At 52.2% G+C, this 15,643-nt stretch overlaps 1 long non-coding RNA gene across 1 annotated transcript; it reads right to left on the reverse strand.

Annotated features, from left to right (window-relative positions):
• Positions 1-925: 925 nt before the first annotated feature.
• On the reverse strand, positions 926-5,703 carry LOC125156306 (uncharacterized). Its single transcript, XR_007148540.1, has 3 exons — positions 5,566-5,703; positions 4,531-4,658; positions 926-2,293 (listed from the first exon to the last, which is right to left on the reverse strand). It is a non-coding gene; the product is annotated as an uncharacterized LOC125156306 (long non-coding RNA).
• Between the last annotated feature and the right edge of the window lie 9,940 nt (positions 5,704-15,643).

The raw sequence follows: 15,643 nt of genomic DNA on the forward strand, positions 1-15,643 counted from the left end.
GATTTTCTCAGCAAAACCCAACAAGGCCATAGGGTGCCTTTGTGTGTTTCAGAAAAAGGTACCCCTTCCTCAAGACACCTTCCTGACGCTCGCAGGAACAATTGAGCAATAAGCAGTCACGCTACAACCAAGCTGTAAATGGCACCCCCACTGTTGTGCAGTGCACAACCTGCACCATCGTGTGCAGCCACCTCAATGAAAGTCCTCCATTGATCCTTTGAGTTTCACCTTGCTCTGTCTTTCCCACTTCAGACCATGGCCAAGGTTCTCTTTTCCTCTCTGGGAGGGGGGGGGGTTGCAACTGGTCCTTGTATTAGTTTCCTAGAGCTGTGGTAACAAATTACCACGAACCGGGTGGCTTAAAACAACAGAAATGTATTCTCTCACAGAAGCTCAAAGGCAGTGTGTCACATGCTCTCTCCAGAGTCTTCCTTCCCGGCCTTGTCCAGCTTCTGGTGGCTCCAGGCCTTCTCTGGTGCGAGGCCACATCACTCCAACTTTTGCCTCTGTCTCCACATGGCCTTCTCGTCCGTATCTGTGAATTATCTTCTGCTCAAAGCACACTTGTCATTGGACCTAGTACACCCTGGATAATCCATGATGCTCTCATCTCAGGATTCCTGATTACATCTGCAAAGATCCTTTGTCCAAATAAGGTCATAGTCCCAGGTTTGGGGGATTAGGACACAGACATACCTTTTGGGAGGCCACCAGCCAACCCACCAGAGTCCTGTTGCATGAGTGTCTTGATTGCAACCTCCAGCTGGTCACACTCAGCAGGATTCTGACAGATGGGTTGTCCTCCAAACTAGACTGGACCTAAAGGAGAAGTTCTCTCCTGCTACCAGGAGATAAACTTCCTCCTGTGCAGGAACGAGGATGCTCATCCATCCCAGTGCAGTGGAGGCCGGCTCTCCTTTCCACCTAAGGATCATCTGCAGGGTCCCCATGGCTTCTCCAACACCCAGCACAGGTTCCCTGCCATGTGAGCATCTGCAGATTTCCAAGCCACCCATGCCACCCTCAGCCAGCCTGCCAAGGCTTTGGGAGGACAGTGGGGTGATAAAGACCGAACTGCAGATGTGGGGTAAGAGGGAAGGGGAGAGAGAATAATCATAATAGTAACAACATTGATCGCTACCGACACTTCCATGGTGCCTGCCGTGGGCCAAGGCTACTTTCCATCTTTTAGGACTGTTACCACGACAGTCCTTGCAACAACCTTAAGCAGTACGCTTCAGTAGATGTTCTCGACCCACATCAGAGTCAAGGGATCTGAGGCAGAGAGAGATTAAGTAACATGCCCAAGTCTGATAAGTTTCTGAGCCAGGATTAGAACTCAGGCAGTCTGGCTCCGAAACCCACACTCCAGCCAAGAAGAGACATGGTGTAGGCTGGATGGTTCTGGAAACTTGGAGGAGCTACGAATGTGAAAGAAGAAAGGCGCTTCTGAGAAGCACAGCTGAGTTGAGCCTCAGCAGAGGAAGTCCAAGGAGGGCTTGGAAGTCCATTTTAATGACTTCCTTGATAGACAGCGCACTTCTTTGAACAGACCTTGGGCAAAGAGCTGCGTGGGCCGTCAAGCCCAGCCTCCAACCCCTCCCGTGTTTCCCCATCCAGCCAACGTATACTCAGGGCAACCAAACGAATACATGAGTGACGTTCATGATTAGGAGAAAGAGAACTCTCTCTCTTCCCTCCCAGCTCACCCTGCTCAAGCCTCCCCTCACTTTTTCCCCACCATGCTCAGGACTGGAAGTCTTTTGTCATCTTACTGCTGTGAGGTGTTGAGCGGGGGGGAAGATTAGTGAGGCGAGTGGTGTGAGAGTCAGAGAGCAATGGAAACCCTGAAAGCCAAAAGGGGAAGACAAGGAAGGCTTGACTCCCTGTGTGCGGAGAGATCTGAGGAGGGCTCAGGTGGCCGGGATAACACCCAGCATTCCTTGTAGGTGGGGAGGACGTCATGGGGGGCCTATGTCCCTCAATTTGACCAAACTCAACCAATCACATGGTTAGATTTAGAAGTTTGATGACCAGGGAGTGTGGTGTTTAGTCTCAGGAATTACCAGGTGAGTCGTGCAAGGGCAGGGACTGGGGACAATTCCCTGTGTGCTGAAACCACCACAGCCTGGCCCTGAGCACCCACTCGGCTCTGTGGGAGGAGGGTTGAGAGCCCGGGAGATGGAGTTCCCGGTGTAGACACAGAGGAGCACAGCTGTGTCCTTTCAGCATTCTTTTCTAGTGGAAATTTCAGTCACAGCCAAGTCTTGGAGGTCACGGGGAAGCCAGGAACCTGACAATAACAGAGTAACAGAGTTGACAGTAGATATTTCCTCCTGAGCTAGACCAGAATTTTCCTGGGCAGTCAAAGGGAATAGAATGGGCCCAGATTTTGGAGTCAGAGCAGTCTGGGTAGGATTTCTGCCCCCTATCCCCCACCCCCGACCACTTATTAATTGTATGACCTGAGGAAAGTTCCATAACCTCTCTGGGTCTGTTTCATCTTCTGTAAAAATGGGATTCAAAGCACCTCACAAGATTATCAGAGAGATGTTCTGCTCATAGGCCGTCCTTCCTTTGTTTCTCAGCACTGCTGTGAATGCTCTGGTCCAACATACAAATTGAAACTTCCCAGAGCAGGCCTGCCCTTTCTCCCTCCCTCTCCTGCCCTGTTCACTGGGAAAGGACACAAGAGCAGCTCCCACACAGCCCTGGGAAAGGCCCTGAGGAGGCCTATACTGCATCAGAGCTAGCATAGCAGGGGGGCTGGGAGGGGGGTGGACCTGCGGCTCTCAGGCCTGGCGGTGGGGGTGGGGGTGGGGGGGGCTCCCCGGCCTGTGGAGGAGACTGCCGGACTCTCTCACCCAGTGCTTTCTCCAGGTTCCTGGGTACAGATGTCCACACTTCGCCTCCCAGGGTACCTTTGTGCAGTGCACAAATAACTCACCCAGCTCGTGCCCCTGGGTAGGCACTCCAACCTTGCAGGAAAGGCCCAGAGATATTCAGTGACCTCAGCCCCAGAGAATGTGGGGGAATTCAGTGTGAGGCAGGGCTGACACAGCCAGACCTGAAGGGGAGGTCAGTGTAGGCTAGGAAGCTTAGAGGGTCAGCTGAGGCGTGGTGCCGTGTTTCCATACCCTTGGGAGTCAGTGTGACCCCCTCAAGCCCGTAGGAGACAAGCCAGACACGTTGCCAAATGCCCTGAGCCTATCTTCTCCTGCACTGGCAACTGCCCAGAGAAGAACTGTTTTCAGGTTGTTTTCAAGGCTTCCTTTGGCAGCCGTTGGGCCCTGCCTCTTCTGTCCAGGGAGACAGGGCTCCGAGAAGAGGCCCAGAGCTGCTTCCCAGAGCCCCACTGCAGCAGCCTGGGAGCAGGGCGAGGGGGGGGGGGGGGGCTGGCCTCCCTGGAGTCCCCGTGATTTGGCATAGGCCTACCAGCCTCTTTTCTAGAATTCTCCCCTCTATCTTCCCCTACTGGGGTGGATATGGATAACACCTACCCAAGGTTGCCAAATTGAACAAATACAAATACACAATGAACAGTTAAATTTGAGTGTCAGAGAAACAACGAATAATTGTTTTAGGATAGATATATCCCATGCAGTCTTCGGAACATACTTCTACTAACAAAATATTCCTTGTTTTATCTGGCTTTCAAATTTAATAGGCCACCTTGTATTTTAACCCTGGCCACACCTCATTCTTTAAATTCTGAGAATGTCCTTTGTCTCTACATCTTATCTGTGGGGAGACAACCGGACATGAGGGTACACGCAAGGCGTTAGTGCTTCTCATGTTTTACAAATATGTATTAATCGGGCTCACCGGTGAATGGGAAACACTCCCAGTGCATGCATATTCTTGAAATTGTGTTCTGGACTTGGAGGATGTGAGGTCTGAGGCCCGATCCATTGGGCCAGGGCCCCAGGGGAGCCTCCAGTTTGGGTATGCTTGGGGATATAAGAACGTATCCTGTCTATTTTTGCCTCCTTGTGCAAAAAGTTAAAAGAAATAGCAATGTTCCAATGTCCAGGGTCACAGGAGTACGGAGGGGCAAGGGCTCCTCCAGGGCGGGCACAGAAGTCCCGGGTCTCTGCCTCTGGGCAGGTGGCAGGTACCTGAGCCACCTTTGCCACAGCTGAGGTGTTCAAATGCACCTCAGCTTGCAGGGTCTTGCCCTGGCAGCCACCTGGTCCCTCCGAGGCCCAACTCTAGGTCACCGGAGAAGATTTCGTGGAAAAATGCCGGTCCTCTCCAGGCAGCACCCTGGCAAGGGACTGGCTTGGGCCCTCCCTGACCTTGCAGGGAAGCAGGCTTCCAGCTGCCCAGCCCAGCTGAGTCTGGAAGCTCAGAAGCCAGTGCCGTGACGGAGGCCTTCCTCAGGCACACCAGGCAGGGCCTCCTGGGCTGAACCTCCCGGACTCTAGCGGCAGGCTCGCTCCTCCTTCCCACCCCCCACCCCTTCCCCTACCTCTCTCCCAGGATTCCCAAGGACTTTGTCAGTGTGTCTCAGGCCAGCACCACACCCACCTTGACTCAGAGAGTGTGACAATGTACATGCCACTCAGGGGTAGTTCTGTCCAGCTCATGGCACGCATCTGCCTTCCCTGAGCACTGGCTGGGGAGGCTTTTCTTCCACTTTCCATCTTCTTCCATCTCTATTAGGAAGCACAGTGGTTAAGCTGTCAGTCTCAGACTGAAATTGCTGGGTTCCAATCCTGGCTTTCCCACCTGCTAGGGTAAGTTACTTAACCTGTCTGTGCCTTAGTTTTCTCATCCGTGAAAGGGGGCTGATAATCACCCCTATCTCATAAAGCTGTTGTAAGGATTAAATGAAGCAATGCCTATAAAGAGCTTAGAAAAATGTCTGGTGGGGCGCCTGGGTGGCTCAGTCGGTTAAGCGGCCGACTTTGGCTCAGGTCATGATCTCGAGGTCCATGAGTTCAAGCCCCGCATCGGGCTCTGTGCTGACAGCTCAGAGCCTGGAGCCTGTTTCAGATTCTGTGTCTCCCTCTCTCTGACCCTCCCCCATTCATGCTCTGTCTCTCTCTGTCTCAAAAATAAATAAACGTTAAAAAAAATTTTTTTTAATTAAAAAAAAAAAGAAAAAAAGAAAAATGTCTGGCACATAGTGAATGTTTACTAAATGTTACTTATTGGCCATTATCTAGATTTGCCAGGTGTCCTCTGTAGGCATCAATATTTTGTCCCTATAGTGAACAGCACCTAATACTAGGCACTAAAGGGAAGCGATATGAAATGGAAGCTGTGGGGGCACCTGGGTGGCTCAGTCAGTTACGATCTGACTTCAGCTCAGGTCACGATCTCTCGGTTCGTGGGTCTGAACCCTGCATCGGGCTCTGTGCTGACAGCTGGGAGCCTGGAGCCTGCTTTGGATTCTGTGTCTCCCTCTCTCTCTGCCCCTCCCCCCACTCATGCTCTGTCTCTCTGTCTCTCTCTCTTTCAAAAATAAACATTAAAAACAATTTTTTTTTAAAGTAAGAAATGGAAGCTGTTGTCTCCATTCTCTGCTCTTGTGTCCCCTTGGAGAAATCCTGAAAGTACCTGCATAGCATTTCTGTTGTGCTTTGTGGCCATCTTTGCATGAATCCTTCGAAGGTTCTTCCTATATCTGGGGAAAATCCTACAGTAGAGGTCCATGCCTCCCCAAGGTAGAAGCCAGAAACTTGATTTCCCAGCCTGCCTTGCAGCAAAGAGGCACATGATATAGGCTCCACCAATCAGGTGCATTCACATGAGACCTTGAAGAAGCAGGAGATACCAGGTAGGTACCTCAAGGGCAAATGACTCTCCTCCATACTTTCCTAGGCTTTTCTCTAGAGGGTGTCATAAACTGAATCGTGTCTACCCCCCCCCCCCAAAAAAAAAAACCAGATATATTAGCATCCTAACCCTCAGTACCTCAGAATGTGACTTTTTTGGAGATGGAATCTTTTCATAGATAATCAAGTTAATGAGGTCATTAGGGTGGGCTCTAATCCAACATGACTGACGTCCTTACGAAAAGGGAAATTTGGACACTGACAGACACACAGGGAGAAGATGAAGGCAGGGATGGGACGCTGCATCAGGAGGCCAAGGAAGACCAAAGATGGCCAGCGCACCACCAGAAGCTGGGAGACAGGCACGGAACAGATTCTCCCTTGCAGTCCCCAGAAGGAACCACGATGCCAAGACCTTGATCTCAGATTGCCAGCTTCCAGAACTGGGTGAAAATACGTTTCTGTTGTTTAAGCCACCCAGTTTGCGGTACTTTGTTACAGCAGCCCCAGGAAATGAACACAGAGGGGAAGTTCCTATGCTTTTGTGTCAAATGGAAACTCCCAGGAGCAGGCAATTTTATCTGGTTTATTTACTGACACATAGATGGTGCCAAAGAAATACATGTTCAACAAATGAGTGTCTTCTTCCTCGTTCACAGCTCAGGCCATACAAGACAGAGAAAGGTCCTACCTTCACAGATGGCGATTTTATCCATTACCATCCAGCTCAGCTGTGGTCCAGGAGGGAACCCACCTGCCAGACATCTGCAGAGCTCCGTGATGCAACGGGGTCTCAGGCCCTGTGCGGGCAGCAGGTTCTGGTGGATGGCCGCCTGGCCTTGTGGCTTTCAGGCCTGGACTGATTACTGAAGAGACTTCAGAAATCCTACTTGCATTCTTTCATTTTAAAACCCATGAGGCTCAATGAGGGTTTAAATACCTTCCTGACCCATCCCTTACCACGGCATGGCATAGCCACGCAGATAAACCTCAGGTTCTGCTAAAACATACATCAGCATGGACCTTTTCAATATGTCTTCCATGCTATTTTGCTTACCCCAAAGTTTCTCCCTTCCCTTCCCTTCCCTTCCCTTCCCTTCCGTTCCCTTCCGTTCCCTTCCCTTCCCTTCTTTCATGCAATGCAGAGTCACAATGAGAAGGTGCCTGGTGGCAGGGAGAGACTCCAAGTTCTAAAGCAAAAAATGATAATTATGCCTGTGGCCAGTACGGTGGTTCTTGTTGCATACTTGCTAGCCTGATTTCTTTGAGACCTAGTCTAATTTCTCCGTGACAATGACTTGGGGGTGGGGGCAAATGTCTGCACAGCATGTTTGACTAGTCTAAGTATGGCTGGAGATCTTCTCTCATTTAGACTGAGTGTATGATTGCATGGATATGAGTATATGTGTCTGAGAAAGAGAGTGTGTGTGTGTGTTGTGGGGAGTAGACCTAGGAAGTCTCTTTCCCAGAGGACGAAGAGGCAATTGCCCATGTCCTGTGATGTTAAGCTGCCTGCCCAGGCCTCTCTCCATCTTCGTGTGCAGACCAGATCATAATGAGGACTGAAGTCACCCAGATGGGTCACCAGGAGTCCACAGGGCCCTACCCAGCAGGGTTCAGCCTACAGGCCACACCCAAGCCCGTCTGGGAATGGGCCTCCCTGTGGTAAGAAACGTGAGCCTCCCTGATTGCACAGGGGCTGGGCGTGTCCCTCACAGAGCGTCCTTTGTGCCCAGGAGAGGATTGGCCCGGTTTGTTCTGGCAGACTTCCAGGCACTGCCCACCTCCAGCCACCCTGCCCCGGAGCTCCCCGCCTTTCCTCTCCAGCTGGGCCTCCCTTCCTCACAAAGTGCAACCACCTTACTGAGGTGCTTGGGGGGAGGCCTGTGCCACAAATGTGACCCTGGAGCCCCTGGCTAGAGGTCAGGGTGACTCCAAGGACTGCTGTCACGGAGAGGAGAAGCTTCTGGGGCCAGCTCACATGACTGGGGCTGCTGACGGGCCCACCCTGGGGTACCGGGGACAAGAAAGAGCCTGCTGTCGGGATGGAGGAGAGAATACTGGAGCAGAAAAGCCCCTCTCGTTCAACCTGCCTGCACGGGGGTGAGATACAGCATCTGGTTTGCTGCTGGGGAGACACCATCACTGAAGGTCCACAATTACAATTGCAACTGTTCGTGTTCCTTTAAAAAATTAAATTAAAAAAAGCTCACTAGAAATCTCATGCTTGTCAGAGCCTTCCTCCCCCGCCGTCGGCTCCCATTATGAATCCATGGCATCTTCTGCTGAGAGTTAATTACATGTTGTGTGAAAGATACAGGGCTTCCTTTTACATTTTTTTTTTTTTCCTCCTTGATGGGTCCTAACCCTTTTGGCTGTCTGCCTCTGCTTCTTCCCTGTGCTGCAGGAAAGAGGGGCACGCGGTGAGGAGGAGCAAGCCTGACTGTGCTCCTCAGAGCCTGGCTCTCAGATGCTGACAGCTCAGGGCCTCCCTGCACCAGTGAGCTGGCGACAGCCCTACCCATCCAGGTCCCCCTGCGCCACTGCAGGGAGATCCCAAGTGCCAGGGATTATGACAAAGCGCAAATGGAAGGTGTTGTTTAGGTGCCTGGCACTTCGCCCCTCTGGAACCTACCTCCTTTTGCCCTCCTCCCCCACAAGCAGGGGCGTCAGGTGGAGGGCAGCGTGAGGATGGCATCCTGAAGCCATCTGCGTGAAGGCACAGAAAGGGAATAGGACCCCTTCCAGGAGGCTTGATTCAGAGTTTCACAGTTGCTGTTCTTCTTGGTTCTTTTCTCTGATTGCTCCCACACGTAGCCAGATATTTCATTCTTGAGATGGCTCACCTTTTCTCTTAAGAGGCTATGACCAACTCCGGAAGCAACAAGTGTGGACTGATACCTTGAATTATTGCCTCTTTGAGGTGTTGAATTTCACCTACAGATGACATGGCTAATTGCACAGCTGTTGGGCCCTCTCCGAGCATGCTACAACTCCCCTTGGCCTTGACAAGTCGCAGCACTGCAGGGCTGAAGGGCGCTCTGGGCCAAACCCCGCCCCAAGGCAAGACACACCTTAAAGTGGAGAACTTTCTACCATCCTCCAATATCATTCCAGTAAAACAGGCAATAAAGGAAACCTCAAGGTTGTGAGTTAAAAGCAATCAGGTCTATAATTATGATTCTCAACTAACTGCGCACAGATTAACCACTTTTTAATGGGGCAAACCTTTCATTGCGGGCTGATGTCCTCCTGCAACTACTTTTCCTAATTCCAAATTAGGGCCCAGTCTGGGAATGTTAATTCATTTTAATTATTAGCCTTGCCTAGTTTAAGAAGCGCAATCTGCTGCTACTGGATTCCAAAATAAAATACAAACGTGAATTTTCTATTCTTCTGAATATAGTGTTTTGCAGCTTCCCGACTTAGGTACAATCAAGAGTAGACTTCATAAAAAAAAAAAACAAAAACAACAACAACAACAACAACAACAAAACTCCTCTGGCTTGATTCTTCAAAGCCCAGTGTAGGCTGAGAGGGCATACATGGCTGGTGTGACAAACCACACTGGATTACTGATGAGTGGGGTGTCCCCAGCCTCTAAGGCAGGGGGAACTCAGCCCAAATGTGCAGAGCCTGTGAGAATGCCAATTCCTGGGCCCTGCGCCCAGAGATCCTGATTTGGTGGGTCTGGGGTGGGGCCTAGAATTCTGCATTTTAAAATAAAAATAAAATAAAATAAAATAAAAATAAAAAAGCACCGTGGGTAATTCTGATGCAAGTAGCCACAGGTTAAAAAACTCCAGAGGGCTATGGCTGTGGCTTATAAGCGTAGAAATCAGCTGGGCACCCAGCATGCTGCTCTACTCCCAGCCAGAAGCTTCCTGGAGTGTATATTCCAGGAAACTATTTATATATCTATTTTTTCAATGACATAATTTTTTCCCCTTGGTTATAAAGCGATTGCAGAGAACTTATATAATGCCATAATAAAAAAAAAAAAATAACAGCCACTCATAATCTCTCCAAAAGGGGTGGGACTATCAGCATCACGTTGTGGTTTTTTCTTCTTTGTGTATTTTTTATAAAGTTGACAACATACTGAACAGATCGTGTTATTTCATCTTCCCTCGTGTCACTATTTTTTCCTGAATATACCATTTCTGAGGCTACATAATATCCCCCTCGTGTGGATGTGACTTATTTTAATAACCACCCTTACCTGTTAGATGTTGAACAATAATTAATGATTGTAATATTGAGTCAGATATCTCTACGCATAAAGTTTTATCAACATTTTTGCTGACTTCCGATAGCTAGGTTCCTAGAATTGGATCACTGGATTAAAGGATGTGAATATTTTTGAGGCTTCTGATAAAGAGATTGCCAACGTGCTGTTCCAATTTGCCCCCTCGCTGGCATATAGTGGAATGCCCCGTGTTGACTAGCCCTCAGCCTGTACCACAGCCTGTTACCAAAGATATTACTCTTACTGTATGTTATGAGTTGAGTTATTTTCCCTAAGGAAAAAAAAAAAAAATTTGTGGAGTCCTAACCTTATTTGGAAACAGGGTCTTTGCAGAGGCAATCAAGTTAAGAAGAGGTAATTAGGGTGGGCCTCTGTCCAATATGACAGGTGTCCTTACTAAGAGGAGAATGCCACGTGAAGTCACAGATACACAGGGAGGGCATCGCGTGCTAAAGGAGGCAGAGATTGGAGTGATGTTTCTGCGTGCCACGGAATGTAGCCTGAAGCTAGGAAGCGACAAGGAAGGCTTCCACCCAGAGTCTCAGTGGGAGCATAGCCCTGGTGACACCTTGATTTCAGACTTCTAACCTCCAGAATTCTGAGCAAATCAATTTCTGTTGTTTAAAGCAAGTAAGTTTCTGTAGCATTTGGTTATGCATTCCTGGGAAATGAATATACATGTATTTCCTGGATTGGTGTCACCTCGACCAGAAACGGCTGAGGTGCAAAGGACAGAAGAGTGTCCAGTGCAGCCAGTTAATCCGTCCTTCCTGGGAGCATTTCCTGCTCCTGTGCACAGGAGTAAGAGTCCAGGGCCCAGCATGGGACTCTGGGGCCCATAATCCATTAGAGCATCTATTTCCCTCAGTCACATCTCATGGTAGATGGGCACACAAAACATGAACTTTGCATTTTTCTTTCAAACTCTTGGATTTGACTCAATGGAATAAGGATTTATTGGGCTCTTTCAACACCTCCTGGATTAAAGCCTTGTTCAGTGGTTCAGACATACCTAAGTGCCTGCGCAAAGGTCATCTTTGTCACTGATAAGGCCTCAGACTGATTCAGGATCAGGTTTCTCCCAGGCCCCAAACCCACGATTGGTCAGTAGATTATGCTGCAATTAAATTCCTTACTTCTAGAAATGTTGGTCTTTACTCCACTGGCTTCTGAAAAAGAGCCTGTTTCTCTCTCAAGTTGACCTTCTTGACCCTGGACATAACCTGGACCTAAAGAACCCCAAGTGGAAAAAATTATACACGCTAAGGAAGTTTTTACACCCACAGTTTGAAAACCTAAAACACGTTAAACTACTCTTTACTGAGCATCCCTGACTTCTGGTCCTCACAAGAGCCCTGTGGGTGGGTATAATGGTCTCTATTTTACAGGAAAAGAACCCAAGGCCCCAGCAGATCAGCCGGCTGATGGCCCAAGGTAGCAGAGCTCAGACATGGCAGAGCCAGACGTGGAGCCAAGATTTTCTAAAACAGTGTCCTGGGCCCTCTCGTCTATTATGTGGCCAAGTATGGCTTAGGGAAGGTTAGCTCCTCAGCGGAGCGATAAATGCTACCAGAGGAAGCCAGATGTTTTGAGGAGTTATGCCCAACTTTCGGAGGCAGATATTCCTAATTTAGCTCAGTCTCATGCCCAAATTTTCTAGTATCTGCAGTAATACAGAATTTTGTTACATGACCCCTGAAAAGAGTCTAATCTCTGCTAGTTCATCTTTTGATCTTATATCTCACTTTCAATATATCTGCTCCACAAGAGTTGCAAAAAGAAAAAAAAAAAAGTAAGCCCTCTAAATGCAGATGAGGACTCTTACATTTAATGGAATGCTTTGAAAAAAGTTTTGTGATGAGACAGAGCCCCTCAGGGGGGAAAAGAGAGAGAGACAGCCCCTAAAATTTTTTTGTATTAACGAACGTATTTACACATGACATGTTAGCTTTAACGAAGTCCATCGGTATTCTTGAGTATGGACTTGCACACGATGGGCTAGCTCTAGTGAGGTGCCCTTACATTCCACTGGCCCTCTGCCCTAGTTCCAACTGCTAAGGGAAGGAGCAAAGGCTCTTCCTGCTGAATGGTCGCTAGGAATCAATGAGAATGATAAGCCAGGGGGCGCAGAGGCTGAGCTCAAGCCAAGAGCAGACTGGGTCAAAACCCAAGCTGAGGCTCTCTTGGAAGCAGACACGGCAAGCAGGAAGCCCCGTCAGACACAAAGGAAGAGTATCAGGCCAAGCGTGGGGCAGAGGAGGGCAGAGATGACAGCTAATTCGTTTCCTCAGGGGTTCCACCAAGGGGGAGCTGCAAAGATGAAACCCTGGGCCTCCCCGTGGGCCTCCGGGTGGAGAAAGAAGTTGAATTCAGCAAAACTGCTCAGGCCAAGCAAAGCAAAGTAAGAGTTACGTGGATGCGTTTAGAGCCAAGTGCACTCAGGCAGGCAGGAGAAAAGAGTTTCGCAGAGAAAGTGGCAACTGAACTGGGCCCAAACCAGAAACATGAAAAATCGGAATGTGAAACAGTGGAGGAGGCAAATCCTACCCAAGGGAGTTCTCAGCCTGAAAAAAAAAGATGTGGAAGTTGGGGGTGGCAGTGTCTGTGGCTTAGGTATCCGGCCACAGCTCCCCTCCTGCACCTGGCCTTAGCTCCCAGGATAACCCCCACTGGTCCAGCCCACCAGCTTCCCCGAAGGGCCACCACACAGGGCCCAGGACCTTCCACCACTAACACTTTCCATACCAATCCCTGGCCACTATTTCTGCCCTCTGATGTCACAGGGCTCTGCATCCTGACCCATCTCGGCAAATTAGACCTCTCGACTTCCCAAGAGCTGTCATTCTTAACTCTTTTCTGCAGAGGCCTACAGCGCAGAGCTTCCCAGAAGTCTGGTTCAGTGCTATTTTGAGCGGGACTGGATTGGCAGAAATGAGCCACCCACCCGCACACTTGGGAAAAGGCTGCCCAAGGAGAAGGGGGCCAGGAGCTCCCACTCTGCACGAGTTTGAGTGAGGGTCATATGGGGCAAGCAGCAGCTCACGTGGCCCCTGTCGAGGCTGTACCCACAAACAGCTCTGGACAGATCCGGGCGGGTTCTGTTCACCCAGCTGTTGCGCTACTTCTCCTGCAAGATGAGACACGGACACCCCCCTCCCCGGGGTTGGCATCACTTGTTGAGCCGTGGCTTTGGAAAGAACAGCAAGTTAAATCCCGGAAAGAGACTGAGAATGAAATCCAGCTGGAGGCCCACCAACGACAGTTGTGTCTTGCTCATCCTGGCGGCCACAGCCCCCCCTCCTGCACCTGGCCTTAGCTCCCAGGATAACTCCCACTGGTCCAGCCCACCAGCTTCCCCGGAAGGGCCACCACCCAGGGCCCAGGGTGGTGGTGGTGGGGGGGGGGAGGGATGGACAGGGAGTGGAGGAAGCCCAAGCACCTGTGGGGCTCCTCTGCCTTCCTTCCTGTCTGACACGGGCAGGGAAACCTATCAGGGTTAAAGCAGCTTCCGGGTGCCTCTTAGGCCACTGCAAGTGGGTGCTTTTTAAAGGGTCTTTTGCCCTCCGTGAGCACCCTAGAACCACAGGATGCAGCCTCCCGGAGTGGTTACTGAACACCGACTCAGGGGCAGATCATAGCGCCCAGAGCCGCTACAGCCTTGTTATCCAGACCAAGGCCAGACTCCTTGGCATGTCTCATTCCTGCCTACAGCTAACCCGTCTTCTATCCTCAAGGGGCTTTGACCTAACATCTCAGGTAGGAAGCAGCTCACTTTCCCAGGAGCCCAGTCATGTTCTTCACACGTTCTTAATATTCTTCCTTCCTCTTTTCATACAGCGGCTTCCTTCCATCTTCCTATCACCACCCCCTTCACTAAACCACCACCCACCTTCTATTTCCTGAGGTTCTGGAAAGCCTTTCGGCTAGGATACACGTCCTCTTTGAAGGGTGTGAGGTGGGGGGAGTCACCAGCCTCAACCCCATCCCACCACGGGGCAGGGGAGGGAGGGAGGGAGGCTAGGCCAGTGCACCTCTTCAGGCTCGGCTAGAGCCGCTCCCACCGAAGGGAGCTGGACCACCTCCTCCAGACTCACGAGCTCCCCGGTGCCCCGGGGCCAGGGTGTTCACCCGGGCTCCCCTTCCTCCCCCGGAAACTCGGCCTGCGGCCTTTCCCAGCATGCCCCCCTTCCCCAAGCCACTGTGGGGCGGGTCCAGCCACCCACCCAGAGCCGGCTTCAGCACGTGGCTGTGGGGCGGCAGGTTTCCTCTCCGCCCGGCTGCACCGCGGGGCGGTTCTCACCCTCTTTCGCCCCTACCCCCCGTGACTTCTTGTAAAATGCTGCGCCCGTCCCCACCCACCTCCGCCCTCCCGCGGCTGCCAGACCGGGGCCGGCCCCCCACCGCCTCCCCCGGAGGCAGCGCTTTCTCCGCCCCTGGCAGCGGGATCCGCTTCGGAAACTGTTGACTCAGAGGGTGGCCGGGCGGCCAGCGTCTGATGTCAGCTTGGAGTGGGGCCAGGGGAGAGGGGGCGGGAACGCTGGGGGCTGGAAGCGCGGGGTGCGGGGCGCGGGGCAGGGCCCACGGGCGCCGGGCCGCGGCGGGGGGCTGTGCGGCTCGCTCGGCGGCTGCGGCGGCCCGGGCGCCCGTGAGTCACTGTGCGTCACCGGAGCAGATGCCCGGGGCGGCCGGAGGCTCCCGGGCTCCCGCTGACTCATCAGAAAGCCCTGCTGCACAGCCCGGGGGGCGGGACGGCGCGGCAGGGGACGGGGGGGGGGGAGGGGAGTGAGGCAGGGGACAGAGGCAAGAAGGGGGAGGCAGGGGGAGGGGGAGGCGGGGGTGTGTGTGGCGGAGAGGCTCCGGCGGGCGGCGGCGGAGGTCGTCTGAGGCGCGCGGGGCCGGAAAACCCCAAGAAGGCGGCCGCGGCGAGGGCGCTGGGGCCGGCTGGCAGCTGCAGGGGTCACCTGCAGCGCGGGCGGGCGGCGGGCGACCGGAGAGGGAACAAGTCCCCGCCTCCCCGCAGCCGGCGCGCCGCGTCAGGGGCCTACCCAGCCCCCCGTGCGCAGTCTGTCCCGGCGAGCGGGCCCCCGCAGGGTGCGGTGGGGGCGAGGGCTGCGGGAGGCCCCTCGCCCCGTGTTGCACACGCCCAGCTATCGGGAGGAGGCGGTCCCGAGACACCAGGGCTGGCCTCTGTGGCGCCCGAGGTCGCGGGGTTCTTCCCTCCGCCCCCTAAGAAAGCCTTTCTGTGTGTCTGGGAAGAGACAGCACCAGCATTCAGGTCCTCGACCGTGCATTCCTGGCCTCGCTCTTTATTATACCCCTTCCCTCTCCTGGGGCGTCTACCCTGGTGCTGTAGCCACCACGTGCTGGGTCAAGGCCTGGTTCCAGGGCTTTGCTGTCACTGTTGGCTACCTACAAGACCCCGTGGCTCTCAGAAAATTGAACAGAGGGACCAGAGAACTTCAGGAAGGCTCATGAGCCCGGAGAATTTCTCTGGGTGACTGTCCACCCTGTCCTGCAACAGGGATAAATTCTGTAGCATTCAAGAAATATGAGACTCTTCTATGCAAGGCGCTCCCCATCCCCTGTGACAAGTGGGGGAAGAAGAGGCACA

This window comes from Prionailurus viverrinus, chromosome F2 (genome assembly GCF_022837055.1).
Source record: "Prionailurus viverrinus isolate Anna chromosome F2, UM_Priviv_1.0, whole genome shotgun sequence".
Taxonomy (NCBI): Eukaryota; Metazoa; Chordata; class Mammalia; order Carnivora; family Felidae; genus Prionailurus; species Prionailurus viverrinus.